Here is a 10,026-nt window from a genome sequence, read left to right on the forward strand (position 1 = left end):
GACTGGCAGACAGACTGACATGTAGACGGATGCGTAAAGCGGGTATGTGCCACAGGGAATACGATGCGCGAGATGGCGGTTCTCAGAGTGTTCTCTAGATTGACGAACGAACGGACGCATGGACGGAGAGACAGACAGACTGGCAGACAGACGGACAAGTAGACGAACCTGTAAAGCGGCTATGTGCCACGGGGTATGCGAATGGCGGTTCTTTGAGTGTTCTCTAGATGGACGCAGGGATGGACGCATGGACGAACAGACAGACAGACTAGCAGACGGACAGACAGGTAGACGGACGCGTAAAGCGGGTATGTGCCACAGTGTATACGACGCGCAAAATGGCGGTACTCGGAGTGTTCTCTAGATTTACGCACGAATGGACGCATGGCCGGACAGACAGACTGGCAGACAGATGGACAGGTAGACGGAAGCGTAAAGCGGCCGTTTGCCACAGGGTATGAGAGACGGCGGTACTCGGAGTCTTCTCTAGATTGAAGCACGAACGGACGCATGGACGGGCAGACAGATAGACTGGCAGACAGATGGACAGGTAGACGGACGTGTAAAGCGGCTATGTGCCACAGGGTATTTGAGATGGCGTTACTTTGAGTGTTATCTAGATCGACGCACGAACGGACGCATGGACAGACAGACAGACAGGCTGGAAGACAGACGGACAGGTAGTTGGACGCGTAAAGCGGTTATGTGCCACAGGGTGCGCGAGATGGAGGTACTTTGAATGTTCTCTAGATGGACGCACGCACGGACGGACGCACGGACGGATGGACAGACGGCAGACTCGAAGACAGACGGACAGGTAGACAGACGTGTAAAGCGGCTATGTGCCACAGGGTATGCGAGATGGCGGTACTTTGAGTGTTCTCAAGAAGAACGCACGGACGGACGCATGGATGGACAGACAGAGAGACTGGCAGACAGACGGACAGGTAGACAAACGTGTAAAGCGGCTATGTGCCAGAGGGTATGCGAGATGGCGGTACTTTGAGTGTTATCTTGAAAGACACACTGACGGACGCACGGACGGACAGAGAGACAGACTGGCAGACAGACGGACAGGTAGACGGACGTGTAAAGCGGCTATGTGCCACAGGGTATGTGAGATGGCGGTATTTTGAGTGTACTCTATAGAAACGCACGGACGGACGCATGGACGGACAGACAGACAGACTAGCAGACGGACTGACAGGTAGACGGACGCGTAAAGCGGTATTTGCCACAAGGTAGACGAGATGCGAGATGGTGGTACTTTAAGTCTTCTCAAGATGGACGGATGGACAGACACACGGGCGGACAGACAGAAAGACTAGCAGACAGACGGTCAGGTAGACGGACGTGTAGAGTGGCTATGTGCCACAGGGTATGCGAGATGGCGGTACTTTGAGTGTTCTTCAGATGGACACACAGATAGACAGACAGACAGACTAGCAGACGGACGGAAAGGTACACGGACGCGTAAAGCGGTATTTGCCACAGGGTATACATTGCGCGAGATGGCGGTTCTAAGAGTGTTCTCTAGATTGACGCACGAACGGACGCATGGACGGACAGACAGGCAGACTGGCAGAGAGACGGACAGGTAGACGGATCTGTAAAGTGGCTATGTGGCACAGGGTATGCGAGATGGCGGTACTTTGAGTGTTCTCTAGATGGACGCACGGATGGACGCATGGACGGACAGACAGACAGACTTGCAGAGAGACGGACAGGTAGACGGACGCGTAAAGCGGCTATGTGTCACAGGGTATGCGAGATGGCGGTACTTTGAGTGTTCTCTAGAAGGACGCAGGTACACACACGGACGGACAACCAGACAGATTGGTAGACAGGCGGACAGGTAGACGGACGTGTAAAGCGGCTATGTGCCACAGGGTATACGTAGCGCGAGATGGCGGTACCCGGAGTGTTCCCTAGGTTTACGCACGAATGGACGCATGGCTGGACAGACAGACTGGCAGACAGATGGACAGGGAGACGGACGCGTAAACCGGCTATGTGCCACAGGGTATGAGAGATGGCGGTACTCAGAGTGTTCTCTAGATTGACGCACGAACGGACGCATGGACGGACAGACAGACAGGCTGGAAGACAGACGGACAGGTAGTTGGACGCTTAAAGCGGTTATGTGCCACAGGGTGCGCGAGATGGCGGTACTTTGAGTGTTCTCTAGATGGACGCACGGACGGACGCACGGACGGATGGACAGACGGCAGACTCGAAGACAGACGGACAGGTAGACAGACGTGTAAAGTGGCTTTGTGCCACAGGGTATGCAAGATGGCGGTACTTTGAGTGTTCTCCAGATGGACGCACGGATGGATGCATGGACGAACAGACAGACAGAGTGGCAGACAGAAGGACAGGTAGACGGACGCGTAAAGCGGGTATGTGCCACAGGGTATACGAGATGCGAGATGACGGTACTTTAACTGTACTCTAGATGGACGCACGGATGGATGCACGGACGCAGAGACATACAGACTGGCAGACAGATGGAAGCGTAGACGGATGTGTAAAGCGGCTATGTGCCACAAGGTATGCGAGATTGCGGTACTTTGAGTGTTCTCTACATGGACGCACGGACGGACGCACGGATGGACAGACAGACAGAGGGGCAGACAGGCGGACAGGTAGACGGACGCGTAAAGCGGGTATGTGCCACAGGGTATACGACGCGCGAGATGGCTGTACACAGAGTATCTCTAGATTGACGAACGAACGGACGCATGGACGGAGAGACAGACAGACTGGCAGACAGACGGACAGGTAGACGGATGTGCAAAGCGGCTATGTGCCACAGGGTATGCGAGATGGCGGTACTTTGAGTGTTCTCTAAATGGACGCACAGACGGACGCACGGACAGACAGACAGACTAGCAGAAAGACGGACGATAGAAGGACGCGTAAAGTGGGTATGTACCACAGGGTATACGACGCGCGAGATGGTGGTACTCAGAGTGTACTCTAAATGGACGCACGGATGGATGCACGGACGCACAGACAGACAGACTGGCAGACAGACGGAAGCGTAGACGGATGTGTAAAGCGGCTATGTGCCACAGGGTATGGGAGATGGCGGTACTTTGAGTGTTCTCTAGATGGACGCACGGACGGACGCACGGATGGACAGACAGACAGAGTGGCAGACAGACGGACAGGTAGACGTACGTGTAAAGCGGCTATGTGCCACAGGGTATGCGAGATGGCGGTACTTTGAGTGTTCACTAGATGGACGCACGGATGGACGCATGGACGAATAGACAGACAGACTGGAAGACAGACGGACAGGTAGGCGGACGCGTAAAGCGGGTATGTGCCACAGGGTATACGACGCGCGAGATGGCGATACTCAGAGTGTTCTCTAGATTTACGCACGAACGGACGCATGGACGGAGAGAAAGACAGACTCGCAGACAGACGGCCAGGTAGACGGACGTCTAAAGCGGCTATGTGCCACGGAGTATGCGAGATGGCGGTTCTTTGAGTGTTCTCTAGATGGACGCACGGATGGACGCATGGACGAACAGACAGACAGACTAGCAGACGGACAGACAGGTAGACGGACGCGTAAAGCGGGTATGTGCCACAGGGTATACGACGCGCGAAATGGCGGTACTCGGAGTGTTCTCTAGATTTACGCACGAATGGACGTATGGCTGGACAGACAGACTGGCAGACGGACAGGCAGACGGACGCGTAAAGCGGCTATATGCCACAGGGTATGAGAGACGGCGGTACTCGAAGTCTTCTCTAGATTGAAGCACGAACGGACTTATGGACGGACAGACAGACAGACTGGCAGACAGATGGACAGGTAGACGGGCGCGTAAAGCGGCTATGTGCCACAGGGTATGCGAGATGGTGGTACATTGAGTGCTCTCTAGATTGACGCACGAACGGACGCGTGGACGGACAGACAGACAGACTGGAAGACAGACGGACAGGTAGATGGACGCGTAAAGCGGTTATGTGCGACAGGGTACTTGAGATGGCGGTACTTTGAGTGTTCTCTAGATGGACGCACGGACGGACGCACGGACGGATGGACAGAGGGCAGACTCGAAGACAGACGGACCGGTAGACAGACGTATAAAGCGGCTATGTGCCACAGGGTATGCGAGATGCTGGTACTTTAAGTGTTCTCTAGATGAATACACGGACGAACGCACGGATGGACAGACAGAGAGACTGGCAGACAGAGGGACAGGTAGACAAACGTGTAAAGCAGCTATGTTCCAGAGGGTATCCGAGATGGCGGTACTTTGAGTGTTATCTAGATGGACGCACTGACGGACGCACGGACGGACAGAGAGACAGACTGGCAGACAGACGGACAGGTAGACGGACGTGTAAAGCTGCTATGTGCCACAGGATATGCGAGATGGCGGTACTTTGATTGTTCTCTAGATGAACGCACGGACGGACGCATGGACGAACAGGCAGACAGGCTGCAGACAGACGGACAGGTTGACAGAGGTGTAAAGTGGCTATGTGCCACAGGGTATACGAGATGCGAGATGACGGTACTTTAAGTGTACTCTAGATGGACGCACAGACGGATGCACGGACGCACGGATGGAAAGACTAGCAGACAGACGGACAGATAGACGCACGTGTAGAGCGGCTTTGTGCCACATGGTATGCGAAATGGCAGTACTTTGAGTGTTCACTAGATGGACGCACGGATGGACGCATGGACGAACAGACAGACAGACTGGCATACAGAGGGACAGGTAGACAGATGCGTAAAGCGGTATTTGCCACAGGGCATAGGAGATGCGAGATGGCGGTACTTTGAGTGTTGTCTAGATGGACGCACGGACGGACGCACGGATGGACAGACAGACAGAGGGGCCGACAGACGGACAGGTAGACGGACGTGTAAAGCGGCTATGTGCCACAGGGTATGCGAGATGGTGGTACTTTGAGTGTTCACTAGAAAGACGCACGGATGGACGCATGGACGAGCAGACAGACAGACTGGAAGACAGGCGGACAGGTAGACGGAAGCGGAAAGCGGGTATGTGCCACAGGGTATACGACGCGCGAGATGGCTGTACACAGAGTATCTCTAGATTGACGAACGAACGGACGCATGGACGGAGAGACAGACAGACTGGCAGACAGACGGACAGGTAGACGGATGTGTAAAGCGGCTGTGTGCCAGAGGGTATGCGAGATGGCGGTACTTTGAGTGTTATCTAGATGGACGCACGGACGCATGCACGGACGGACAGACAGACAGACTGGCAGACAGACAGACAGGTAGACGGACGCGTAAAGCGGCGATGTGCCACAGGGTATGCGAGATGGCGGTACTTTGAGTGTTCTCTAGAAGGGCGCACGGAAGGACGCACGGACGGACAGACAGACAGACTGGCAGACAGGTGGACAGGTAGACGGACGTGTAAAGCCGGTATGTGCCACAGGGTATGCGAGATGGCGGTACTTTGAGTGTTTTCTAGGTGAATGCACAGGGCAGACGCAAGGGCGGACAGACAGACAGACTGGCAGACGGACGGACAGGTAGCCGGACGTGTAAGGGGGCTATGTGCCACAGGGTATGCGAGATGGCAGTACTTTGAGTGTTCTCTAGATGGACGCACGGACGGACCCGCGGACAGACAGACAGAAAGACTGGCAGACAGACGGACAGGTAGATGGACGCGTAAAGCGACTATGTACCACAGGGTGTTCGAGATGGCGGTACTTTGAGTGTTCTCTAGATGGATGCACGGACGGGCGCACGGACGGACATACACAGACTGGCAGACAGACCGACAGGTAGACGGACGCGTAAAGCGGTATTTGCCACTGGGTATACGAGATGGAAGAACGCTAACATCATCTTAATACATAAGAAAGGAGATGACAAGGACTTGAAGAATTACAGGCCGATCAGCTTGCTCTCTGTAGTATACAAGCTATTTACAAAGGTAATTGCTAACAGAGTAAAGAAAACATTAGAATTCAATCAACCAAAGGAACAAGCAGGATTTCGAACAGGCTACTCAACAATTGACCACATTCATACTATCAATCAGGTAATAGAGAAATGCTCAGAGTATAACCAACCACTATACATAGCCTTCATAGATTACGAGAAGGCGTTTGATTCAGTAGAAATATCAGCCGTCATGCAAACACTGCGGAATCATGGCGTAGATGAAGTATATATAAACATTCTGGAAGAATTCTACAGGGGATCAACTGCTACCATAGTGCTTCATAAAGAAAGCAACAGAATACCAATCAAGAAGGGTGTAAGGCAGGGGGACACAATTTCCCCAATGCTATTTACCGCGTGCTTACAGGAGGTTTTCAGAAGCCTAGAATGGGAGCAGTTAGGGATAAGAGTCAATGGAGAATACCTTAGTAACCTGCGCTTCGCCGATGACATCGCATTGCTGAGTAACTTGGGGGACGAATTGCAACTCATGATTACGGAGTTAGACAAGGAGAGCAGAAAGGTGGGTCTTAAAATTAATCTGCAGAAAACGAAAGTAATGTACAACAACCTCGGCAAGGAGCAGCGCTTCGAGATAGGTAATAGTGCACTTGAAGTTGTAAAAGACTATGTATACTTAGGGCAGGTAATAACCGCAGAGCCGAACCACGAGATTGAAGTAACTAGAAGAATAAGAATGGGGTGGAGCACATTCGGCAAGCACTCTCTAATTATGACAGGTAGATTGCCACTATCCCTCAAGAGGAAGGTATATAACAGCTGTATCTTGCCGGTACTTAGCTACGGAGCAGAAACCTGGAGACTTACAAAGATGGTTCAGCTTAAATTGAGGACGACGCAGCGAGCAATGGAAAGAAAAATGGTAGGTGTAACCTTAAGAGACAAGAAGAGAGCAGAGTGGATTAGGGAACAAACGGGGGTTAAGGATATCATAGCTGAAATCAAGATGAAGAAATGGAAATGGGCAGGGCATGTAGCGCGTAGACAGGATAACCGCTGGTCATTAAGGGTAACTGACTGGATTCCCAGAGAAGGGAAGCGGGTTAGGGGGAGACAGAAGGTTAGGTGGGCAGATGAGATTAAGAAGTTTGCGGGTATAAATTGGCAGCAGCAAGCACAGGACCGGGTTAACTGGCGGAACATGGGAGAGGCCTTTGTCCTGCAGTGGACGTAGTCAGGCAGATGACGATGATGATGATGATACGAGATGGTGGTACTTTGAGTGTTCTCTAAATGGACGCACGGACGGACGCACGGACAGACAAGCCGACAGACTGGCAAACAGACAGACAGGTAGAAGGACTTGTAAAGCGGGTATGTGCCACAGGGTATGCGAGATGGCGGTACTTGGAGTGTTCTCCAGATTGGCGAACAAACGGACGCATGGACGGAGAGAGACTGACTGGCAGACAGACGGACAGGTAGGCGAACGTGTAAAGCGGCTATGTGCCACAGGGTATGCGAGATGGCGGTACTTTTAGTGTTCTCTAGATGGAGGCACGCATGAACGCATGGACGAACAGACAGACAGACTGGGTGGGCTCGAAACTCCAACCTTTCGGTTAACAGCCGATCACGCTAGCCAATTGCGTTACGGAGACAGTCCTGCTCCACTCTCACCACCATCAGAACATATCTTCAAAGCTATCAGCGCAAAGAAAAAAGCAATACACCACTCCCGGGAGGGCTCGAAACTCCAACCTTTCGGTTAACAGCCGATCGCGCTAGCCAATTGCGCCACGGAGACAGTCTTGCTCCACTCTCACCACCATCAGAACATATCTTCGAAGCTAACAGCCCAAAGGCAAAAAAGCGCCGCACCACCACCAGGTGGGCTCGAAACTCCAACCTTTTGGTTAACAGCCGATCGCGCTAGCCAATTGCGCCACGGAGACAGTCCTGCTCCACTCTCACCACCATCAGAACATATCTTCAAAGCTATCAGCCCAAAGAAAAAAAAGCGCCGCACCACCACCGGGGGGGCTCGAACCTCCAACCTTTTGGTTAACAGAGATCGCGCTAGCCAATTGCGCCACGGAGACAGTCCTGCTCCACTCTCACCACCATCAGAACATATCTTCAAAGCTATCAGCCCAAAGAAAAAAAAGCGCCGCACCACCACCAGATGGGCTCGAAACTCCAACCTTTCGGTTAGCAGCCGATCACGCTAGTCAATCGCGCCATGGAGACAGTCCTGCTCCACTCTCACCACCATCAGAACATATCTTCAAAGCTATCAGCCCAAAGAAAAAAAAGCGCCGCACCACCACCGGGGGTGCTCGAACCTCCAACCTTTTGGTTAACAGCCGATCGCGCTAGCCAATTGCGCCACAGAGACAGTCGTGCTCAACACTCACCACCATCAGAGCATATCTTCAAAGCTATCAGCCGAAAAAAAAGCGCCGCACAACCACCAGGTGGGCTCGAACCTCACCTTTCGGTTAACAGCCGATCGCGCTAGCCAATTGCGCCACAGAGACAGTCGTGCTCCACGCTTACTACCATCAGAACATATCTTCAAAGCTATCAGCGCAAAGAAAAAAGCAACACACCACTCCCGGGAGGGCTCGAAACTCCAACCTTTCGGTTAACAGCTGATTCAGCTAGTCAATTGCGCCACGGAGACAGTCTTGCTCCACTCTCACCACCATCAGAACATATCTTCCAAGCTAACAGCCCAAAGAAAAAAAGCGACGCACCGCCACCGGGTGGGCTCGAACCTCCAACCTTTCGGTTAACAGCCGATCGCGCTAGCCAAATGCGCTACGGAGACAGTCGTGCTCTACTCTCACCACCATCAGAACATATCTTCAAAGCTATCAGCGCAAAGAAAAAAGCAACCCACCACTATTAGGAGGGCTCGAACCTCCAACTTTTCGGTTAACAGCCGATCGCGCCAGCCAATTGCGCCACGGAGAGAGTCCTGCCCCACTCTCACCACTATCAGAACATATCTTCAAAGCTATCAGCCCAAAAAAAAAGCGCCGCACCACAACCGGGTGGGCTCGAACCTCCAACCTTTCAATTAACAGCCGATCGCGCTAGCCAATTGCGCCACGGAGAGTGTCCTGCTCCACTCTCACCACCATCAGAACATATCTTGAAAGCTATCAGCGCAAAGAAAACAGCAACATACCATTCCCGGGAAAGCTCAAACCTCCAACCTTTCGGTTAACAGCTGATCGCGCTAGCCAATTGCTCCACGGAGACGGTCTTGCTCCACTCTCACCACCATCAGAACATATCTTCAAAGCTATCAGCCCAAAGAAAAAGAGCGCCGCACCACCACCGGGTGGGCTCGAAACTCCAACCTTTCGGTTAACAGCCGATCGCGCTAGCCAATTGTGCCACAGAGACAGTCCTGCTCCACTCTCACCACCATCAGAACATATCTTCAAAGCTATCAGCCCAAAGAAAAAAAAGCGCCGCACCACCACCAGGTGGGCTCGAACCTCCATCAGAACTTGCAAATAATCCACGCAGATTCTGGCGCGTTGTTAACCCCAAATTCTATCCTGATATAGTCCTAAGCAATAACGATGGCGTTTCAGTTCCCACATCTCAATGCGCAGATGTCTTAAACCAGGCCTTTTCCTCAGTTTTTACCAGTGAAGACGTTTCATCCGCTCCCATAATGCATAGTTTCAGCAGCACAGTCATGCCGGAGATCGTTATCAGTGAGGCCGGTGTTCTGTCCCTTTTACAGAAACTAAAAACTTCTTCCACCTTGGATAATATAGGGTTAAATAATAAAATCCTGAAATCTATATCATTCAGTATCACCCCCTTCTTATGCACTCTGTTTTCACTGTCTTTGTCTACCGGAACTCTACCCCAAGATTGGCTATCAGCTAAAGTCGTTCCCCTCTTCGAATCAGGTGAACGTTCCTCACCGCTAAATTACAAGCCCATTTCCTTAACTAGTACCATTTGCAAACTCATGGAGCATATCATACACACTCAAGTAATAAACTATCTCGAACGTCACTATAACATTTTCAATTTTCAGCACGGTTTTCGCAAGGGATTTTCATGCGACA

Source organism: Rhipicephalus microplus, unplaced genomic scaffold (assembly GCF_043290135.1).
Source record: "Rhipicephalus microplus isolate Deutch F79 unplaced genomic scaffold, USDA_Rmic scaffold_12, whole genome shotgun sequence".
NCBI lineage: Eukaryota > Metazoa > Arthropoda > Arachnida > Ixodida > Ixodidae > Rhipicephalus > Rhipicephalus microplus.